Here is a 21,740-nt window from a genome sequence, read left to right on the forward strand (position 1 = left end):
TGCACAGGTAAGCTGAAAAGTTGACAGTTGGTTATTTCTGTAATGTTCATGCCACTATTATATAGTGGACCTATCTTTTTAAACCAGTCATTATTGTATCTGGCAGGGTTCACAGCTGTGTATGACTGATGATTACTTTCCCCTCCAACAGTATGCATAGCACTTTTTAACAATATGCTAGACAGTAGGGATGAAATTTAATGTGTGCTGTGAGATAATGCTTTTGTACACTGGTATAATAAAATGCTTATTGGCCAGTAGCCAGACAGAAAGTATAGGTGGGGCAAACAGACTAAAGGAATGCTGGGAAGAGGAAGAGCAGAGTGATGTGTTGCCAGCCAGACCCAGAAGGAGCAAGATGTGAAGGCAGAACTGAAAAAAGCTACCAAGCCATGTGGCTAAACATAGGTAAGAATTATGGGTTAATATAAGTGTAAGAGCTAGTCAGTAATAAGTCTGAGCTGACGGCCAAGCAGTTATAATTAATATTAAGCCCCTGTGTGATCATTTTATAAAAGACTGTGGGACTGTGTGTAAGAGATTTGTCCTGACTGAGGGCCAGGCAGGACACAGAAAGACTTCCAACTACAAATGCAAGTAGCAGCTTGATTTCTTCATGTCCTAAACTCAAGATTTTAATGTAATGATATTCATGGTTAAAGCGATCTTAAAATTCTTAGCAATGAAACTTCACAATGAATATGATAGCTTTATGCTAAAATAATTCAGTTCTCAGTTTAGAAACATTTGAAAATATTTTTGTTCAAGTTTATAGGATAATTATGGAGTTATAATATATTAGCACAACCAAGCTAATGGTTAAATATTAATTGTATTTTATTTGATGGAGTTTTCTATCTTTTATTTATTTAAAATGATTTAAAATCATTACAGAGTCTTCAGGAAAACAATAAATATATCTAATTAATGAAATTTAAGAAAATAAAAATAATGTTAGTTAAGTAATGAGTATTAAGGAAATCAATTTGATGAATTTAAGCACTCATAGAAGGAATATATTCAACGCTTTTGGTTATTTGTTGTAATAGAAGTGGGAATGATGTATTTAAGGACAAAGGATGAGGTGTAATATTCATGTGTAAGACTGGGTTATACAACAGAACAAAATAGGCTCCTGTTTAAACAAAAATGACATGGAAATTTACCAGGTTCTTAATCTAATCATCAATAAAATGTAACACATTTGTTGGCTTCTTATTATATGAAACACTTTGCAAGTTTCAGAAAGTCATGTGTCCCATTTTCTTCTTATGTAGGAGCTTATAGTTTAGCAGGAGGAGGCAAGTTTTAAGTATATTAATAACATGAGTCAAACAAGAATAAATGTAAGAAAATGGGGAGTTCTTTGGAATTTTACAAAATAAATATACAAGTTACTAGGAAAATCTTTTAGGGCATGCTAGAATGTGTGAAGGTTGAAATGAGTGGTAAGGGATGGATACAGTTTTCACAAGACATAGAGTTAGGATCAGTCAGTGAGGAGTGAACTGATGGCAAAAAAAAATTAGAATGAACAGACAACAGACTGATGAGGACAATTGGATACCAAGGATTTACAGCTTCTGACAGAAATAGTGTTAAAGAATAAACTTTAAAATGAAAGCCAAAAGGACAAAAAAGGAGGAATTGCCTAGTATCTCAAATTAGAAGTGGGTTTTTAGCAACTACCATTTCCACTTGCTTTAACATAAGTAAATGTGATCCTTCTCTGAAGACTGCAGGGGGCAGTCTGACACTTTCTACTGAAGATCAGAAACTGAAATGTGTATTTATCCATTCTAATTCACACACACACACACTCTCTCTCTCTCTCTCTCTCTCTCTCTCTCTCTCTCTCTCTCTCTCTCTCTCTCTCTCTCACACACACACACACACACACACACACACCTGGTGCTTGTATACAGAACACCAACAAGGTAATTGATTATGTCAGATAATCAACAAAACCTGTTTTACTGGTGACATTTTGACAATAATTCTAGTTATTTGGCACAAAGTTTTCACTTTTCAGATTGATTCCTCAGTCTCACACAATCTACTCAGAAATGCCATTTTATAACTTGTAAAATGCTAAATCTAATCCTATTGTTTGGGTGAAGAAATGGACGCAGTGTGAGTCAATGGGCAAATGACAATTAGTGAGTCGAAGACAGGACACTAAAACAACTAATTTTACTGAAACCTGTCATTTTATTTCAAAGGCATTTACTCCATTTCATTTGGCTTTGCCACAGCATTTGAACACAAATAACATCCCAATAAAAGTATAACCAATTGTTTCTTCCATAAATAATAATAGTACTTTCTTGCATACACTTATGTGCTTTAAGATCTAATCCTTACAGAAAATAAATATGACAGGCACAGTCATATCAACATGTCAGTATCAATATTTTACAGATGGGCAGACTAAAACTCAGCTAGGATGAGTTTCCTTGTCCAAAATTTTAAAGTCGGGGTTTTACCAACCTGAGTCTAAATTAGAAGCTAGAATTACTGTTGTTTAGTTTCTTATCTATGGTACCATGCTCATCAAGTTCCAAGGTTTATTAAATGTAACACTTCCTATCACTTTGGAAACCTCCTAAAATAGTTTGTTTATTTTAATTAATTATTTGCACCCTTAATGAGAACAACAACCAGTACTACCTAATAGAAAATAAAATCGACAATTTTGCCTTATATCTTTGGTCAAATTATTTGAGTATTTTCTGAATCCTGAGAAAATTTGCACATAAGAAAAGCTAGCAGGTATTTTTCTTCTTATTAATAAAACCTAAGGGATAAATAAAGGTAGAGTATGTATTTTAGTTACATATTCAGATCCTTTTGTTCTCTATAACACAGAACACTGCATATTTACCCACACAGTTTTGAAGCAAAGTAGGGCACTAGGAAGTACTGTTTGTTTAAAAAGAAAGGATTGAATATTTATTAGTTAAAGTTACGATGCTTGCCTTAGTAATTCAGCCTCAGTACTGCAAATATTGTCCTTGCCAGCATTTAAAAAAATATTGATGATAGGAAATACCAGCTCAGGATGGGGTGGATATATTTCTATTTAAATTGTTTCTCCTCCAACAATTTCCTTCATTCTGGGAAAGAGTCCAATTCTGACACTCTCCTGTGTTCTGGGGTGTAGAATCTTTCATTTGAGGAGCACCAAAAGCAGTCCTAAGGGGCTCTTTAAAAAAGGACAGGAGCCTGGGAGGGAGACTTCAAAATGTTGGCAAGGAGACAAATAAAATACACTTCACTTTTAAATGAATGCAAAATATTGTGAAACTGTGTCTTAGAGATTATTCCCAACGTGCATTTTAAAAAACATTGGCCTGTGTTCACAAAGAAAGGGGCATACTTGCCCCTAACCTCTGAATAATAAGTATTCAAAATGTCCTTTTCATGAAGATTCTCATTCATAAGTTCAGGCTTGTCATTTTTATTAGCCAAACAACATTTGAATGTCTTGGGAAAGGGAAAAACAAAACATTTTTTTCTGTTCCATTCTATTTATGTGAAATAATTGAAATGATTATCTTCCATTCATAATTCAAAAGGTCTCTAGGAGATTTTGGCATTGGGTGAAGTGTGGGATTCACTTTTTAAAACATCTCATTTGGAACACGAATGTGTCGCTGGTCAGTTGTTTTTACCTCAAAGTGAAAGTAAAGGGAAACTTGCATCTTCTCCTCCCAATGATCACCATGCTTTTCATGTATTTAGTTTTCATATCCATGTGATTGTCCCATCTACTAAGGAAAGTTTATTTATGAAAATTCTCTCTAGCTCACCAGTGATAATGTATCATGAGAAAAGAAGGGAAATAACTAGGCAAAAACAGCCTGTATCTCCTGCAATTCACTTGGTTACAGTTTTTTTTACCCTTAGGGATTTAGTACTACATTTAGAAATGTTGGCCTTAGCAATATTTTCGTGGTCCCAGAAAAGTATTTGTTTCTGGCAGTTTCTCTGAACAGAACCTCATTTTAATTTTTTATATTAGATTTATTTCTGTCTCTGTGTGGGTGTGTATACCATTCCTTCCTTCTATCATGTGGATCCATGAGATCAAATTCAGGTCATCAGGTTGACAGCAAGGGCTTTACCCACCCAGTCATTTAACTGGACCATGACTTCATTTTTTAAAGCAAACTTCTAGAAGAAAGGAAAATACTCTCCTTTTCTTAAAGTCTTAAAAATGAAACCTCTTGCCTGCCTTTGCATCTGCCACCCTGATTTAACTCTTCCATTAATCCCCTTAAATTTTTTTTGCCCCTGCTTTCTTTTTCTTTTTTGTTTTTTTGAGACAAAGTTTCTATGTGTAGCTTTGGTGCCTGTCCCGGAGTCCTGGATCTTACTCTGTAGATTAGGCTAGCCTTGAACTCACAGAGATCCACCTGACTCTGCCTCCCGAGTGCTAGAATTAAAGGCATGCACTACCACTGCCCAGGCATGTCCCTGCTTTCTAACTCTTCTCCTTTGAAAGCTTTCTCCATGGCCCCTTACTAATTTCTTGACCTCTATGGGGGTATTCCAAATGGAGCATGTCTAGAAAATTCAAAACTAGCAACCACAAATAAAGTCTGCAACTTTTTTTTTTATCTCTCTGCATCTGGGTTACCTCAATTTGAATGATTATTCCTGGCTTCATCCATTTGTCTGAGAATGTCAAATTTTCACTTTTCTTAGTAATACTTCATTGTACAAATATACCCCATTTTGATTAGCTGGTCATCACTTGATGAGTGGATAATGAACCTGAACTAGACTGTTTACATTTCTTGGCTGTTCTGAATAAATCAACACTGAACCTGAATGCAGGTATATCTCTACAGTAGGGTATCGAGTCTTTGTCATAAATGCATTTGTTGGTTTGAATGAGAACTATTCCCCATCATCTTATGTGTTTGAACACGTGGTCTTCAGTTGGTGGTATAGTTTAGGAGGTGTGTTTATGTTGGAGAAAGTATGTCACTGGAGGTGTGATTTGAGAATTTAAATACCCATACTGTCTTCAGTTTGATCTCTCTGTTATATGCTTGTGGTTCAAGATTCAAGCTCTCAGCTTGTTGTACCAGCTTTCCTGTTGCCATGCCTCCCAACATGATGAACTCTTATTCCTTGGAAACTATAAGCCCAAATAAACTTTATTGTGTAAGTTGTTTGGTCATGGCATTTTTTTCACATCTTTAAAAGCATAACTATACAATGCCCAAGAATGATATAGCTGGATCATGTGTCCATCTATTTTTGGATTCTTGAGGAACTTCTACAATTATGTCCATTGTAGCTGCAGTAATTTGCACTCCTACCAGCAGCAAACAAGTCCTTCCATTTCCCAATATCCATTCTCACATTTGTCATTAATTTTTTTTAATCTTAGCCATTCTGACTGGGGTAAGATTAAGTCTCAAAGTTGTTTTAATTTTTGTTTCTGATGGTTAAGGATGTGGAACATTTCAAATACATATTTCTTAGTTATTTGTATTTCAACCTTTGAGAACTTTCTGTTTAAATTTGTTTTAACTGGGTGGTTTGTTTTCTTGATGTTTAGGTTTTCTTTTTTAGTTCTTTGTATATTATAGATACTAAACCTCTGTCGGATGTATAGATAGTAATTTTTTCTTATTTCATGGACTGCCTTTTTCCTCAAATATGCAGCTACCCTATAACAGCTCAACAGTGCTTTTACTAGATACAACTGGATATCAAACAAAAAGCTCAGTGACAAGAAACTGCTGTTTTGAAACTGCTGATCAGTGATGTCCCATAGATCCCTAAACAGTGAATATGGGCTATCTACAATGCTATCGGTTACCCTCCAGAATGTGACAGTACTATTGCTAAAGACACCATGTACTCGAGTCATTGAATTTGAAGCTATTAAGTTGGTACTGTTCTGAAAGCTTAATCCCTAGTGTCTAGCTTTCATAGTGATGGAGGTTGCTATACACACTACCAGAAGAGAAAAGCAATCATCAGCCTTATTCAGCTCTGAACTCTTTGAGCAATAATAACTGGCCTGGTAAGATGTACCCACTGGTGTAATAGTTGTACCAACATCATGGTAGTAACCAACCACTTTCTGATTGGATTTAAGTTCCACTCCACCCATGAGGCTGGAGAGATGGCTCAATGGTGAAGAGCACCTGCTGCTCTTCTATAGGACCCAGGTTCAGTGCCTAGAACCCACACAGCAGCTCATAACTGTCTGAAATTCCAGTTCTAGGGAATCTAATGACCTCTTATGACCTACCTGGACACATATCAAGCACATGGTACACATATTCACAGGTAGGCAGAACACTCCTGCACATAAAATATTAACAACAACAATAACAACAATAAAAAGCCTGATGATGACACTAAGAACCTGCAGCTGGACAGTTCATAGGCCCTACAGGAGAACCTGCAACAATTATTCAGCTAAATGAACATAATATTTAACTGACTCCTGAGGAGTTATTGTTATTCTCATATACAAATGTATTTTTCCAACCACTACAGAGAAGCTTTTATTTGCAGTAGACAGTGATTAACAAAGAAATCAGAAGCTGGCTGAGGTATATAAAATAAGAGCATATAGCATTCTCAGTCTTAAATAGAACATCCACACTTCCCTTCCTCCCCACAAGGCTTGGGAGTCATTGTGGAAAAATAGGTAAAAAGACTGTAAGAATAGGAAGAGGTGAATAAATACAAGAAACCAGTGTCCTCACGACACAACATGGCAACTGTACATATAAACTTACGTTGTCATGACAGCATGCACAAAAACCATACAAGCTCAAATAAAACCAAATATGAACATGGAGAGGGAAAGTGGACATGAAGTCCCAACCATAGCCTGGGAGCTATTAGCAATTGGTAGCTGCTGGGAGATGGAGATTCAGTTTTCTTAAAGAGTGTTGCCATGAGTAGGTCAATATGCTCCAGCGGAAAGCAATAAATCCATAGGCACAAGGTCAGCACAAATTTGACTTGATGTTGAGAGAAGAAAAAGATAAAAAGTGTGAATAGGGTGGGTGGAGTGGTTCTAGAAGAAGCTGAAAGGGTGAGTATGGTCAAAACTAACTGAAATTTGCAAAGAAATAACAATAATACAGGGAAATGTAAAAGTTAAAAAAATCAGAACACACAGTATAAATTAAGTAGATAGTAATTAGTATTAGGATAAAATTTAGAAAAAATTAGAATGGTTATGTGGTTATCCTGTTACTATTTATAGTATATTGATGGTGCATATTTTTAGTAATTTTTTTCAGTCTAATATTTGACACTAAAGGAACTGATGTCTTCTTTGAAAATTGACATCATCAGTAAACCAGTCTCTAAAACTTCAAGGCAAAAAGAAAACATTCAATTTCATTGCTTTAAATTGTGTGAAAAATTAAAGAACGCACATATGGACAATGTATAACATTGATAATATTTTTATTATATTTTCAATTGTAAAGGTAACATTCTCTAAGGGAACAATTCTTGTAATACTATTTTATAAGAAATAAAGAGGGTTGTATGAGATGACTACAACAAGATAATTTACAATATGTTTCCAAGAAGTTGGATGTTTTGAAATATTTGAAGGTTTTATTTGGTACTTATATAAGTTATGAGTGAACACTTACCAAACAATCATTTTAGAGAGATTTTTCATTCCAACATATAATGCTCAGTAGTTTCAAATGTACTCATATTGGTTTCTAGTATAAAAATATATGTATATGTCATTCTATGTATGATACATTAAAGCAAAGATGAAAGGAGAGTATGTTAACAAGCAAATCTTGATCAACATGGTTGAAGAGTGGAATTATCTTTATTATAGTCATGATATTGTGAAAATGACCTAGAGGTAGATCAGTAGCCCAGAACTTATTTATTAAACTGTATATGTTTCACCTATATGTTTCATTTTGTCTTAGAAATAAGGATGATTGCAGGCTGATCAAGTGACAATCTGATTTTTAAAAATAGAGTATAAGGTATGATTAACAAGTTATAATACTTATCATTAAAAGAATGTTCTTTAATTTAATTCTTACACAAATTCTCAGAAATAATAACTGAAATATTATATTAGTTTGAGCATAACTATTTATTTCACCAAGAAGGCTATTTAACAGACAAATAACTTCTAGACAGTGCTAGAACATAAACATATGCCTGTTTGGCTCAAAAACTTATTTATTTATTTAATTTTTAAAAAGGTTACATTATAAACAGAGGAATTTCTTTAAGAGGGCAGCAGTTTTTTAAATTTGTGTTATATTTTTATAAAAACTAGTATGAGATTTCAAGTAAATGTTAAAGGACTTACTTGTTTCTAAAGTTAGAGTTAAAAAAGAATCATCTTTGAAAACTACGTGGAATATCCACAAGGTATCAGAATGAGGAAACACAGGCAAATTTAGAAAAATTTGTTTGACGATAACATGATCTATTGAAAAGAGGTAAATATATAAAGTAATTAGGCTTATTGTGGTTAATTATGAATAGTTTATATTTTCATATAATCATCAAGTCTATACATTTAATATACACATTTATATTTTCATACCATTAGTCAATAAAAGTGAAAAATACAAGAACACAATGAATCCTATAATAAATGGTAAAAATTCAGTAAAATACAAAAGACTCCAATAATGTAAGAAATGACGTTAAATTATAACCACATGGAAAAAAGTAGTAAATGTATGTCCTATCTATTGTTGATCATTTTCAATGTTAATGGAATAAACTCCACAACAAAATGCATATATTAGATAAAGATGAAAAACCCTTACACACTGCTGCTGTCAGGGATGTAAACTAGTGCAGCTGCTATGGGAATCAATATGTAAATTTAAAAAAATATATAAAAAGGAACTGCTATATGAGCTAACTATATTACTCCTAGATATAGTTATAATTTAAGTCAAAGGAAGCTAAGTGAGCACACTGTAGAGATAACTACAGAGGTATATATCAAATATTAGAAATTAGCCTAGCTTTGGGGATCTTTTTCCTCATACTGAGTTGCCTCATCCAGCCTTAATACAAGAGAAGATGCCTAGTCTGTTTGCAACTTGATATGCCATATTTGGTTAATATACATGGGAGGCTTGCCCTTTTCTGAAGAGAAATGAAGGAGAAGTAGATGGGGTGGGGCTGAGGGGAGGTGGAGTGATAAACAGGGGAAAGAGAAAGGAAGTGAAATTGCGGTCAGAATGAAAAATTAATTAAATAAAAAATTAGTACTTAGAAAAGAAAGACACTTTCACCATATAATAATCAAAACACTAAACACACAGAACAAAATAAGAATATTAAAAGCTGCAAGATAAAAAGGCTAAGTGGTATATAAAGGCAGACTTATTAGAATTGCACCCAACTTCTCAATGGAGATTCTAAAAGCCAGAAAGGCATGGACAGATGTGCTGCAGAGTCTAAGAGACCACTGATGCCAGCCCAGACTGCTATACCCAGCAATGCTTTCAATCACCATAGATGGAGAAAACAAGATATCCCGTGATGAAGTCAAATTTAAGCAATATCTATCCCCAAGTCCAGCCCTACTAGAAGGAAAACTCCAACCCAAGGAGATTAACTATACTCACAAAAGTACAGGCAATATTTAACTTCAATACCAGCATAACCCAAAGAAGGAACGCACACACACACACACACACACACACACACACACACACACACACACACACAAACTCCCACCACCATGAACCACAACAAAATAAGAGGAATTAACAATCATTGGTCATTGATATCTCTTAATACCAGTGGGATCAATTCCCCAATTAAAAAAAAACAGACTAAAAATGTATGCAAAAACAAGATCCATTCTTCTTCTGCATACAAGAAACACACCAAAATATCAAAAATAGACATTATCTCATAGTGAAGAGTTGGAAAAATTTTTTTCCAGAAAATATCCTCAAGAAGCAAGCTGCTATAGCTATTCCAAAATCTAACAAAATAGACTTCCAACCAAAATTAATCAAAAGAGATGAGGAAGGGCACTTCACACGCATCAAAGGAAAAATCCACCAAGATGACATCTCCATTCTCAACATCTATGCCTCTAAAACAAGGGCAAACATGTTTGTAAAGGAAACATTACTAAAACTTAAGTCAAACATAGACAACCACACACTGACAGTGGGAGACTTCAACACCCCATTCTTACTAATAGACAGATCATCCAGACAAAAACTAAGCAAAAGCATTCAACAAATAAAGGGAATTTATGGTGATATTTTATTTGTACTGAAATGTGATTTTAATTTTATGTTAATAAATTGTAGGGAGCCGCCATTCTAAGATGGCGCTGGCTTCCTGGGAGCCTAGCTGTAAACAACTCCATATTTGGCTATGATGCACGAGTATGGTAATTGGCCTTATGTCCTCAGCCTATCCCGTGGCTCCCCGTGCTAGCATTCTGGCGGGACCCAATCACAGTACGGCACGTTTGCCTGATTCCCTTTATAAGCAGCTGCAGTTTAGTTCTCGGGGCCCCTCACCTCCCGCTCTCCCTTAATCAAGAGGCGCTCCAATAAAGTGTGTTCTGAGAAGAATCCTCGCATGGTGGTCGTTCTTCCTCGCTGGCCGAGGAGCGTGCCGCAACTGGTGCCGAAACCCGGGACGGGAAGGAAACTTTGGACACCAGGTGAGGGGTTGAGGACACGGAGCGGTGACGTCGGAAAGTTCTCCAGGAACGGTGACGTCGGTAAGTTCGCCAGGAACGGCGGTGACGTCGCTGAGTTCGCCAGGAACGGCGGTGACGTCGGTGAGTTCTCCAGGAACGGTGACGTCGGTGAGTTCTCCAGGAACAGTGGCGTCGGTGAGTTCTCCAGGAACGGTGACGTCGGTGAGTTCTCCAGGAACAGTGGCGTCGGTGAGTTCTCCAGGAACGGTGACGTCGGTGGGTTCGCCAGGAACGGCGGTGGCGTCGGTGAGTTCTCCAGGAACGGTGACGTCGGTAGGTTCGCCAGGAAAGGCGGTGAGGTCGGTAAGTTCGCCAGGAACGGCGATGACGTCGGTAAGTTCTCCAGGTATGCTGATTGTTGGGATAAATCCGTTTGTGCTTGCTTTTGTGTTCATTCCTATGACAATTGTTGTTCTTCTTTGCTGTTTTGTATATGCATGTCTCAAGGAAGAACGCAATGTGGAAATCATTAGAAAGGGACGCAAGGCATTAATTAAGCACCAGGATAGTCTATCAGAATCAGACATTAAAGGGGAGAACTTAAGTAGGCCTAAAAAGGAAGGATATCCAGTATTAGACGGTGAGTTAGACCCTGATGAGGAGGAGGATTTAGAGGAAGCTGCCGCTGAATATGAGGAAGAGAGACATGGGCGGCAGCGACCTCCTCCTTATAATGTTTCTGCTGGGGTGAATGTGGAACCAACGGCGCCTTCGGGACCACATCCACCCTCGGCAACACCTTCGTGCCTGCAAACAGGTGGAGGTTGTCGTTTTATCAGGAGAGACACCTGGGCGCGGCTAGCGTCCGCGTTTCCAGTCTTTGAAGATCCGCAAACGAACAACAGATATCATGAACCTGTGCCTTATAAACAATTAAAAGACCTGGTAGAGGCTGCTCGAGCCTATGGAGTAACAGCCAGTTATACCTTAACATTATTGACTAGGCTCACTAGTCAGGCTATGACTCCAACAGATTGGTTTGAAATAGCTAGAGCATGTTTAACTACAGGACAGTATCTGGACTTCAAATCTATAGTTACAGATAGAGCCCAGGTACAAGCTAGAATTAATCTTCAGAATAATCAACCACAGTGGACGGCTGATATGCTACTGGGTCAAGGACAATGGACGGTAAATCAGACAGCATATCCTATTGAAGTTTATCAGCAGATAAATGAGATTTATTCTAAAGCTTGGAAATCATTACCAAATAAAGGAGAAGTATCGGGGATTTGACTAAGATCATTCAGGGACCTAATGAACCTTTTTCAGATTTTGTAGCTAGAATGATGGAGGCAGCAGGAAAGATATTTGGTGATGTAGAAACAGCTATGCCTCTGGTTCAACAATTAGTATATGAGCAAAGCACTAAAGAATGTCGTAGAGCTATTACCCCGTGGAAAGGAAAGGGATTAGAAGCTTGGCTAAAAGCCTGCCGAGAAATTGGGGGACCACTAAGTAATGCTGGTCTAGCAGCAGCAGTCCTTGCGACCACACGAGCTGCACGAATGGATGCTAGCTGCTCTGACATAGCTCCTTTAATTATGCTCCAAGAAGGGAATTATGGTGTTCACACATTACTTGTTATTCTAATCATTCTCAGAGATGTTATGGGGAATCCTTGTGCTGGCTGGGGGCCAGGTGCTAGGCATCACCTTTGCAGTGGAGGTTCAAACTGCTGCAGCTGGTCCCTGTCTCCAGAGATGCAGGCTTGGCCATTTCAGCCTCTTAAGGTGGAAGGAGTTGATGGCTCCAAACCATCCTTCATACTTCTACTTCCCTAAATGCACAGTTGAAAGGCAGCCTTATGGTGCTTAACCAGTGCATTGACTTGGTACAAGAACAAGTTGACATCCTTTGGCAGCTGGCCCAATTGGGCTGTGAGTGGAGAATGCCTGGTCTGTGTGTCACTAGTGTGCAGTTTCAGAATGGTTCCCGAGCAGCGAATTTGTCTAAACGATTGTCCAGTTATCTTATAGGAAATTGGTCCGGAGAATTTGAAGAGACCTTGGAAAAACTGAGAGTGGCGGTGGTGACCATCAACTCCACACGAGTGGACCTCAGCATGGCAGAGGGACTGTCCTCCTGGATTGCTTCTACCTTTTCCCTGTTTAGAATGGGTGGGGGTAGGGTATATTTTGGCATGCTGCCTTGGAGGATGCATGTTTTGTCTGTGGTTGGTCTGCCTTTTGCGAGCACGTACAAAAAAGGACAAGGTCATTATCACTCAAGCATTAGCCGCTTTGGAGTGTGGCTCCTCCCCCCAGATCTGGCTTTACTTAATATCCACACAGCCTTTGCACCCCCAGGACTGGTTAGTCCATTGCACTCGGGAAGGTATGTGGACAGCTTTCACATACTTGTATTGAGCACAGGATGCCAGGCTCGTGCACTGCACTTGAAGTGTAGGACATGTTCCTTCCTTCAAGGAGAGCAAGTCTGACTGCATATGAGTCACATAGCCTTTGCACCCTTAGGACTGGTTAGTCCATTGCACTTGGGAAGGTATGTGGACCATTGTTACATGCATAGCCTTTGCACCCCTGGGACTGGTTAGTCCATTGCACTTGGGAAGGTATATGGACAATTGTTACATGCATAGCCTTTGTACCCCAGGGACTGGTTAGTCCATTGCACTCGGGAAGGTATGCAGGCAATTATGCACAGTTAACTCATCCTCGATCGGTCAACACATCATGAGGTGGGGACCTGATCGGATGAAATACTTGTGCTGCAGAAATCAGACCTATACTCTCTCCTGCGGCTTAATTAATAAAGAGGGGGGAGATGTAGGGAGCCGCCATTCTAAGATGGCGCTGGCTTCCTGGGAGCCTAGCTGTAAACAACTCCATATTTGGCTATGATGCACGAGTATGGTAATTGGCCTTATGTCCTCAGCCTATCCCGTGGCTCCCCGTGCTAGCATTCTGGCGGGACCCAATCACAGTACGGCACGTTTGCCTGATTCCCTTTATAAGCAGCTGCAGTTTAGTTCTCGGGGCCCCTCACCTCCCGCTCTCCCTTAATCAAGAGGCGCTCCAATAAAGTGTGTTCTGAGAAGAATCCTCGCATGGTGGTCGTTCTTCCTCGCTGGCCGAGGAGCGCGCCGCAATAAATAAAGTTGCCTTGGGGTCAGAGCTATTAGAGCCATAGCAAGAGCGTGGTGGTTAGAAGAGCTAGGTAGATTTCTGTGTGTTCAGGGATACAGCCAGTATTGGAGACATACGCCTTTAAGACCTGAAGGGCAGTACTTACAGGCAGTGACGAGGCAGTTATGTGGTTGGGTTTACAACCAATGAGAAGGCAGAACAGAAAGACTATTTAAAGACAGACAAACAGGAAGAAGCTCTCTCTCTGGGAAGCTAGGAGCACTACAGGAGGTAAGATTTTAGCTCTGAGCTCTGACCTCTCGGTTTTCTCTTTTACATTGGCTCTGTGTTTCTTATTTTAATAAGACGATTGGTTACATCTACAGGAATTACACACCAATATCTCTCAGGAATACTCAATAAAATACAATAAACAGAATTCAAGAACACATTAACAAGATCATCCACCATGATCAAATAGTTTGTATTCCAAAGAAGCAAGGATGGTTCAACATATGAAAATCTGTCAATGTAATCCACCATATAAACAAATTGAACAAAAAACACCACATAATCATTTCATTAGAAAGCCTTTGACAAAATCCAACACCCCCTCATGATAAAAGTCCTCAAGAGATCAGGGATAAAACAAACATATATAAACATAATAAAGGCAGTATACAGCAAGCTGATAGCCAGCATCAAATTAAATGGGGTGAAATTCAAAGCAATTCCACTAAAATCAGTAATAAGGCAAGGCTGTCCACTCTCCATATCTCTTCAATACAGTACTTGAAGTTCTAGCTAGAGCAATAAGGCAACTGAAGGAGATCAAGGGATACAATTGGAAAGGAAGAAGTCAAACTTTCACTATTTGTAGATGATATGATAGTATATATAAGTGAACCCAAAAATTCTACCAGGGAATCCTACAGCTGATAAACACCTTCAGCAAAGTGACTGGATACAAGATCAACTGAAAAAAATCACTATCCCTCATATATACAAATGATAAACAGGCTGAGACAGAAATCAGGGAAACAAACGCCCTTCATAATAGCCACAAATGATACAAAAATGTCTTGATGTAACTCTAACCAAGTAAGTGAAAGACCTGTATGACAATAACTTCAAGTCTTTGAAGAAAGAAATTGGAGAAGATATCAGAAGATGGAAAGATCTCTGGTGTTCATGGATCAGTAGGATTAACATAATAAAAATGGCCATCCTACCAAAAGTAATCTATAGATTATCACACAATTACAGATCCTACACAATTCTTTAAAGACCCTTAAAGAACAATACTCAATTTCATATGGAAAAGCAAAAACCCCAGGATAACTAAAATAGTCCTGTACAATAAAGAACTTCCAGAGGTATCAGCATCCCTGATTTCAAGCTGTACTACAGAGCTGTAGAACGTGAGGGATTACGTGGTGGGATTGAGGCAAAGAGGACTGAAAGAAACAGCTGGAAATGAGGTCATTTTAGGGTGAGGTAGAAACCCAGCTCAAGGGAAACTCCCAGACATCTACAAGGATCACCCAGATAAGACTCCTATTAATAGGGATATGTAACCTGGACTGAGTATCTCCTGTGACCAGGCAAGACTTTCAGTGTAGGACTTGGGAAACCAACCCAGCCACATAACCTGCTCGCCACCTCTCTGGTCTCTGCAGGCTTGGTGGGAGGAGTTCTGGGTCATTCCCTCATAACAACAGCTCACCTATCCAAGCAACTTCAGGCAGCAATTGAGGCTTCTGCAGCATCCTTATCCTCCCTCCAAAGGCAGTTAACCTCTTTTGCACAAGGTTGCCCTACAAAAACAATGGGCTTTGGACCTGCTAACAGCAGAAAAGGGAGGTACATGCCTTTTTCTGAGGGAAGAATGTTGTTATTATATTAATGAGTCGAATGATAGAAACCCAGATAAATAAGCTACATAAACTTAGCCTAGAGCTACATAAGCAGCAATTCCCTGCTGCAGCAGATGATTGGTGGAGATCATCCATGTTCTCCCTTTTGATGCCTCTTGCAGGACAATTAGTTAGCCTTTTGTTATTTGTAACTTTGGGTCCCTTTATAATTGGCAGGTCCCTTTATAATTGATGAATCAGATTCATCAAAAAACAAATAGACTCCTTGGCATCAAAATCTATACAGGTTCATTACCATCAGCTCGAAATGCTGGATCGAGGATGTGATCCCTATGATATTTGTCAGTCCTCTTCTCCTTTAGGAGCAGCATAAAGTCCGAACCTATGCTTATTGTCATCAGCTGGTATGCACCGCTAGGTGCAAGGCCAAGCACTGCAGGGGAAGGCTGATTTAATTGCCCTTGGTTCAGATTCCTTGAGAGACAAACCTGACTTGCATAGAGGTTGGTATCTAGAGGCACCAAAATGCCTAAGCCTTCTCCTCCCCAAAAGGCACCCTTTTTCTCAAGCCTGCAGTGGCTCTAGGAGGAGTCAGGTCAATGTCTCCCCCAGCTGGTTAAGGTCCACAAAGTTCAGGTGGGCACACTCCCTCATAAAATAAAATAAAGGGAGGAGATGCCGAGGACAACTTTAAGAGCCATGCCATATTGCCTGCCTGAGTTAAGTTTCTGTTGTCTACTTATTGAGCCACTAACCAGAAATTATTGACATGCCTGGACAAGTCCTGAGTTATTAGAAAATAACTTCACATTTCCTTATCTTTCTGCTACAGTGACCATTAGTAACAATGTTTTGTGGTTAGGTTGCTTGGTTGGGTTGCTTGGCAACTCAACAGTCCCCTGATCTTTTCCCAAAGAAAGTTTCCCAGTCTGCTTACTATAAAACCCACCTGAGAAAAATGAAATTTTGCAGCTTGATCAGAATACTGTCTTGCTGTCAATTCTTTATGTCTCTTGTTGCTTTCATCTGCCATTCCCCCTTCTAGGGTCTCTGCTGAAGATCCCGCTGGCTGGGACAGAAATTAAGACATTTTTCAGTAAAATATACAGAACTAGAGTTCATTATATTAAGCAAATTAAGCCAGACTTTAAAAGATAAATGTTTCTCTTATATGTGTAATCTAAATTCAAAGTATATATATGAGATAAAATAGAAATGAGACAATGACATTGGAAACCATCTCAGAAAGGGAAGAAAGAGACTAGAAAAGAGGTTATTGGAATATATGTCATGAAAACAAAAAGGTAATCTGTTTGTGAGGCAAAGGAAAAAGAGAATAGTGAGAAGAAAGGGCTAATGAGAGCATGGGGGAATGAATAAGAACAAAGTATAATGGTACACATGTATGAAAGAAATTCACTTCATGCATTCACCATGAAATCTTCAAAATATTAAAAACTTGATTATATTTAAGGACACAAGTAATTTGAAAGAAAAGGAAAGAATTTATTACAAGTCAAGAAAGCAGAACAGTTGTTGAATAGTCTTTTTGTACACTGTGAAGAAGTGTTGCTCTTATTGGTGTAATAAAGAGCTAAATGGCCATAGCTGGGCAGGGAGGGGTTAGAAAGGACTTGAAGACAGGGAGAGAACTAACTGGGATGAAGGAGGATGGAGTCACCAGGAGATGCAGGGAGAAAGAATATGAACATGCCATGTTAAATAAATATGCTGAGCCATGTGGTAGAATGTAAATAAGAAATGTGGATTAATTTAAGTTGTAAGAGCTAGTTAGTAACAAGCCTAACTTATTGGCCAATCACTTATAATTAATAAGAAGTCTCCATATGGTTATTTGTGAGCTGGCTGGTGGGACAGAAAATTCTGCCCACACAGAAGTGAAGACAAAGTCAGGCAGCATAGATTTTAAGTGAGCAAATAGCTATGAGAGATTGTATATCAATGGAAGTGTCAATTGCCAAAGAAAATCTACCAGTGTAAGCAGATTTGCACTGAACAATAAATTAAAAGAATTTTCCAAAACGGAGAAAAGATTTCAAAGTCACATGAGGCACACAGAGACATTATTGAAATAAAAGCCTGACAGTTGTATAGAGATAGTGGAGACAATAAAAACCTTTTTTCAGTAGTCAATAAGATAACCAGAAAAAGCAATAATTTAAAAGATAATATGGACAACAGTGAATATCATTTTGACTAAATAGACCTATCTATATTCAACATCAGAAGAGTAAAGTTTTCTCAGTATATGGAGAAATTTTTCAGGACAAATCCATATATTTGTCTTAAAAGCAGTGATTTTTCTAAGCAATATGGAATGAAACCCCAAGTTGACAGTGTAAAGAAAAAGAAAAAGGTACAGAAATAAAAGAGAATTAATAAGTATGTGAAAGAGGTATGGAGGGTAAGGCAGGGTAATAGAAAATGTGATTCAAGTATGTTACATGCTTATACGAAAATGTCATGATGAAGCCCACTACTTTGTACAATTAATATACTCCAATAAAATTAGTGGATGAGAGGCATGAATAGACATTTTTAAAAAGAGAACATATAGATGATGAGCATATCTATGGAAAAATTAACATTGGCAGGTATTGAGCAAATGAAAGTTAAAATACACTGATTTTAAAATTCAACACTACATATTCTTGTAATGTCATAGTGGAACATTCAATTACATTGTAATTTGCCAAAAAATTTTATCTATGATCTACTCTCTATCTCTCTGCTTATCTTCTGCTTATCTATCTATCTATCTATCTATCTATCTATCTATCTATCTATCTATCTACCTATCTATCTTATATGTTATCATTCCTTTCTATATATATGTAGAAAAAGGAATAATATATGATATATATGTATATATAATAAATAGAGACATAAAGAGTAGGGAGAGAGGTGAGAGGAAGGTGGAAGGAGGGAAGAAAGGAGGAAAGGATAAGGGAGAGAGAGTAGAGAGAGAGAGGGGAGAGAGAGCAAATGAGCAAGCAACAGAGAGACAGAGACAGAGAGAGAGACACATAGAGAGAGATTCCTGATTATTCCAGGGTGTATATTCAATGCCTGAATTGAAGGAAGAAGTGAGGAGAGGAGGGTGACATACACACCGAGACAGTACTGGGTAACTATTCAACTGTTTAGTTGATTCCAGACCATTGAGCCATGCCAGTGTTGATGATTATCTTAGGAGATGACAATTTCCACGATTGGTGATCCATAACAGTTAAAACATTATTTCATAAAATATTATAATTAGAGGCTATTTCTCTTTCTGAATGCAACAGAGTATTACTGCAGATGTCACAACGCATTAATAATCAGACAGAATAATTTAATATATTCTATTGAAACATTCTATTCTACAATTTCCCCTAATGACTAAAATTTGAATCATGTCAGTAACTTTAAGTAATATTATATTAAAGTAGTTTTTTGTACAATTTCTCTGAAGATGAATGAACAAGTTCTTCTGATTCCTAATTTTTAACACTCTTGGATGTCCTTTAGCATGTTCTCTCACTTCTAAATTAGATATGAAAGTATAATTTTCTACATTTTGTCTTCTAGTGTGAGTTGTTTTCCTAGATTAATAGAAAACTACAGGAAGCATTGCTTGTGATTATTATTATTATTATCATTATTCCTCAAAAAGTAAGTATTTTATTTTCAGGTTTTAATTCCTCCACTGTAGCTTTGATGAGAATCATTGCATCATCAATATTAAATGATGAATGGTATATAATATGAACTAGATACACTAGAGTTAGAATCAATTGCTGATTGAAAGTAATCAAATAGCAGACAAAAGCCTGTAACCCTGACAAATTGAATAATGCTTTTAATCAGGGGATTAAAACAGTGAGGTTATATTTGAAGGCAAAAATATAACCCTGACATTTTCCTTTTCATAGAAAACAGATTCATGATGGCAGGCAATTTTCTATTATTAATAGAACTTTAAATTACAGCTTTTCTCCTTTTAGGTAGTTTTCTCAGTAATGGAATTAAGTATTTGTGTAACAATTCTATAATCAAGATGACTGTCTATCCCACTCTGATTATATTGCCAGAACATGGGCAGATAATTTTTGTCTTAGTTGTTTCTATACCCCATATCTAGCTTCATTGTGCCCCCAGTACCATATCAACATGCTACCAAAGTAGATAGGAGCTTTCCTTTTTTATGCTCCAGTGCCTACTTTTCACATTTATTTTTTTTTTATTTTTTATTTTTTGGTTTTTTCGAGACAGGGTTTCTCTGTGTAGCTTTGCGCCTTTCCTGGGACTCACTTGGTAGCCCAGGCTGGCCTCGAACTCACAGAGATCCGCCTGCCTCTGCCTCCCGAGTGCTGGGATTAAAGGCGTGCGCCACCACCGCCCGGCTCCACATTTATTTTTTTTATAAAATTTTTTGTACATTTCAGAAAAAGCTTGTTTTAATTTACCCAAATACTTGCTTTGGAAGGGATATTACTTAGGGTTTTCTGGAAGAACAGAACCAACAGAATGAATACGCATTGAATGGTTATTTATTAGATTGGCTTACACTGTGTGGTAGTTCAACAATAACATTGGAGATGCTAAAATCTTAGTAGTTACTCAGTATACAAGGATAGAGGCTTTAGCATTCTCAATCTGATACTGAAGACCTGGAGACACACAGCCTATTTTGGAATCTCAGTGAAACAAGACTTTGATATCAGTGATGGAATGTATCAGCAACTGGGTGGATATATTTGCCAGTGAGAGTAAAGGCAAGCAGAAAAGAAAGAAAGAAAAGAAAAGAAAGTTAAAGAAAAAAAAAGCAAAGCTTCTATCCACTGTCCATTTTACCTGCACTACCATCAAAAGTGCTGCCCACATCTAGGGAATGTCTTCTCACTTCTAGCAATTTGAACAGGAAAATCCCTCACAGGTGTGCCCAGCAGCATGTATTTTAGTTGATTCCATATTCCATCTATTGGGCAATCCACATTAACTATCACAGGAGGTATTATTTATCCTTAAAGTCTTCAGTACTGTTGGAACTACTTCATCTTCAGATGCAACCTTTCCAATAACATTGTTTTCTTTGTACATGTCATAAATTTCTTTGGTACACATGGAATTCTTTTCATGTTTTGGTACACATTTGGAATTCTTTTCATGTTTTACAGTAGTGACTTTTTATCAATGTGTATTATTTATACAAAATAATGATATTTCATTATGACATTTAGTACAAACATTAATTAGACTCCAAACGTCTCTCTCTAGCCCCCTTTACTTCTTCAAAATTGTTTCTCTTCAACTTTCATGTCTTGTTTTTGGCTCCATATTTGTGAGAAAAATGATACACCTGTTTTTCTGAGTCTAACTCATTTCACTAAATACAATAATGTCAATATCCATCCATTTCCCTGAAAATTATACAATTGAATTATTTTTATTATATTATTATTATTGAATTATTTTATTATATATTATATATTATATAATAATAACCACTATATTTTCTTTTTTCTTATTATATATATTTTCTTTTTTCTTATTATATATTATATATTATATAATAATAACCACTATATTTTCTTTGTTCAGATGGTGATGAGAACATGGGTTTACTGCATAACTTGATCATTGTACTATTGTGATTCATGGCACAATGAACATGGATCTGCATGTATCTCTATTATATGTTGACTTTGGTTCTTTTAGATATCTCTATGCAGGAATAGTATAGTTATATCATATAATGGTTATGATCTGTTTTTGTGAGGAACCTCCACAATAATTTACATAGTTACTACACTAATTTAAATTCCTACCAATAGTGTCTAAGTGTTTTGTAGTCTACATTTTTAACAGCATTTGCTTTGGGTTTCCTTACTGATAACCATTCTTACTGGGGTGAACTGGAATCTCTGTACACAAATATAGCTGAGAACTGTAGTTCATATCTATAATCCCAGCTCTTGAAAAAATGGAGGCAGGCAGCAGGGATAAGAGTTCAAAACCCATCTCATCTACACTGCTTTGGAA

Source organism: Peromyscus maniculatus, chromosome X (genome assembly GCF_049852395.1).
Source record: "Peromyscus maniculatus bairdii isolate BWxNUB_F1_BW_parent chromosome X, HU_Pman_BW_mat_3.1, whole genome shotgun sequence".
In the NCBI taxonomy this organism is placed as follows: Eukaryota; Metazoa; Chordata; class Mammalia; order Rodentia; family Cricetidae; genus Peromyscus; species Peromyscus maniculatus.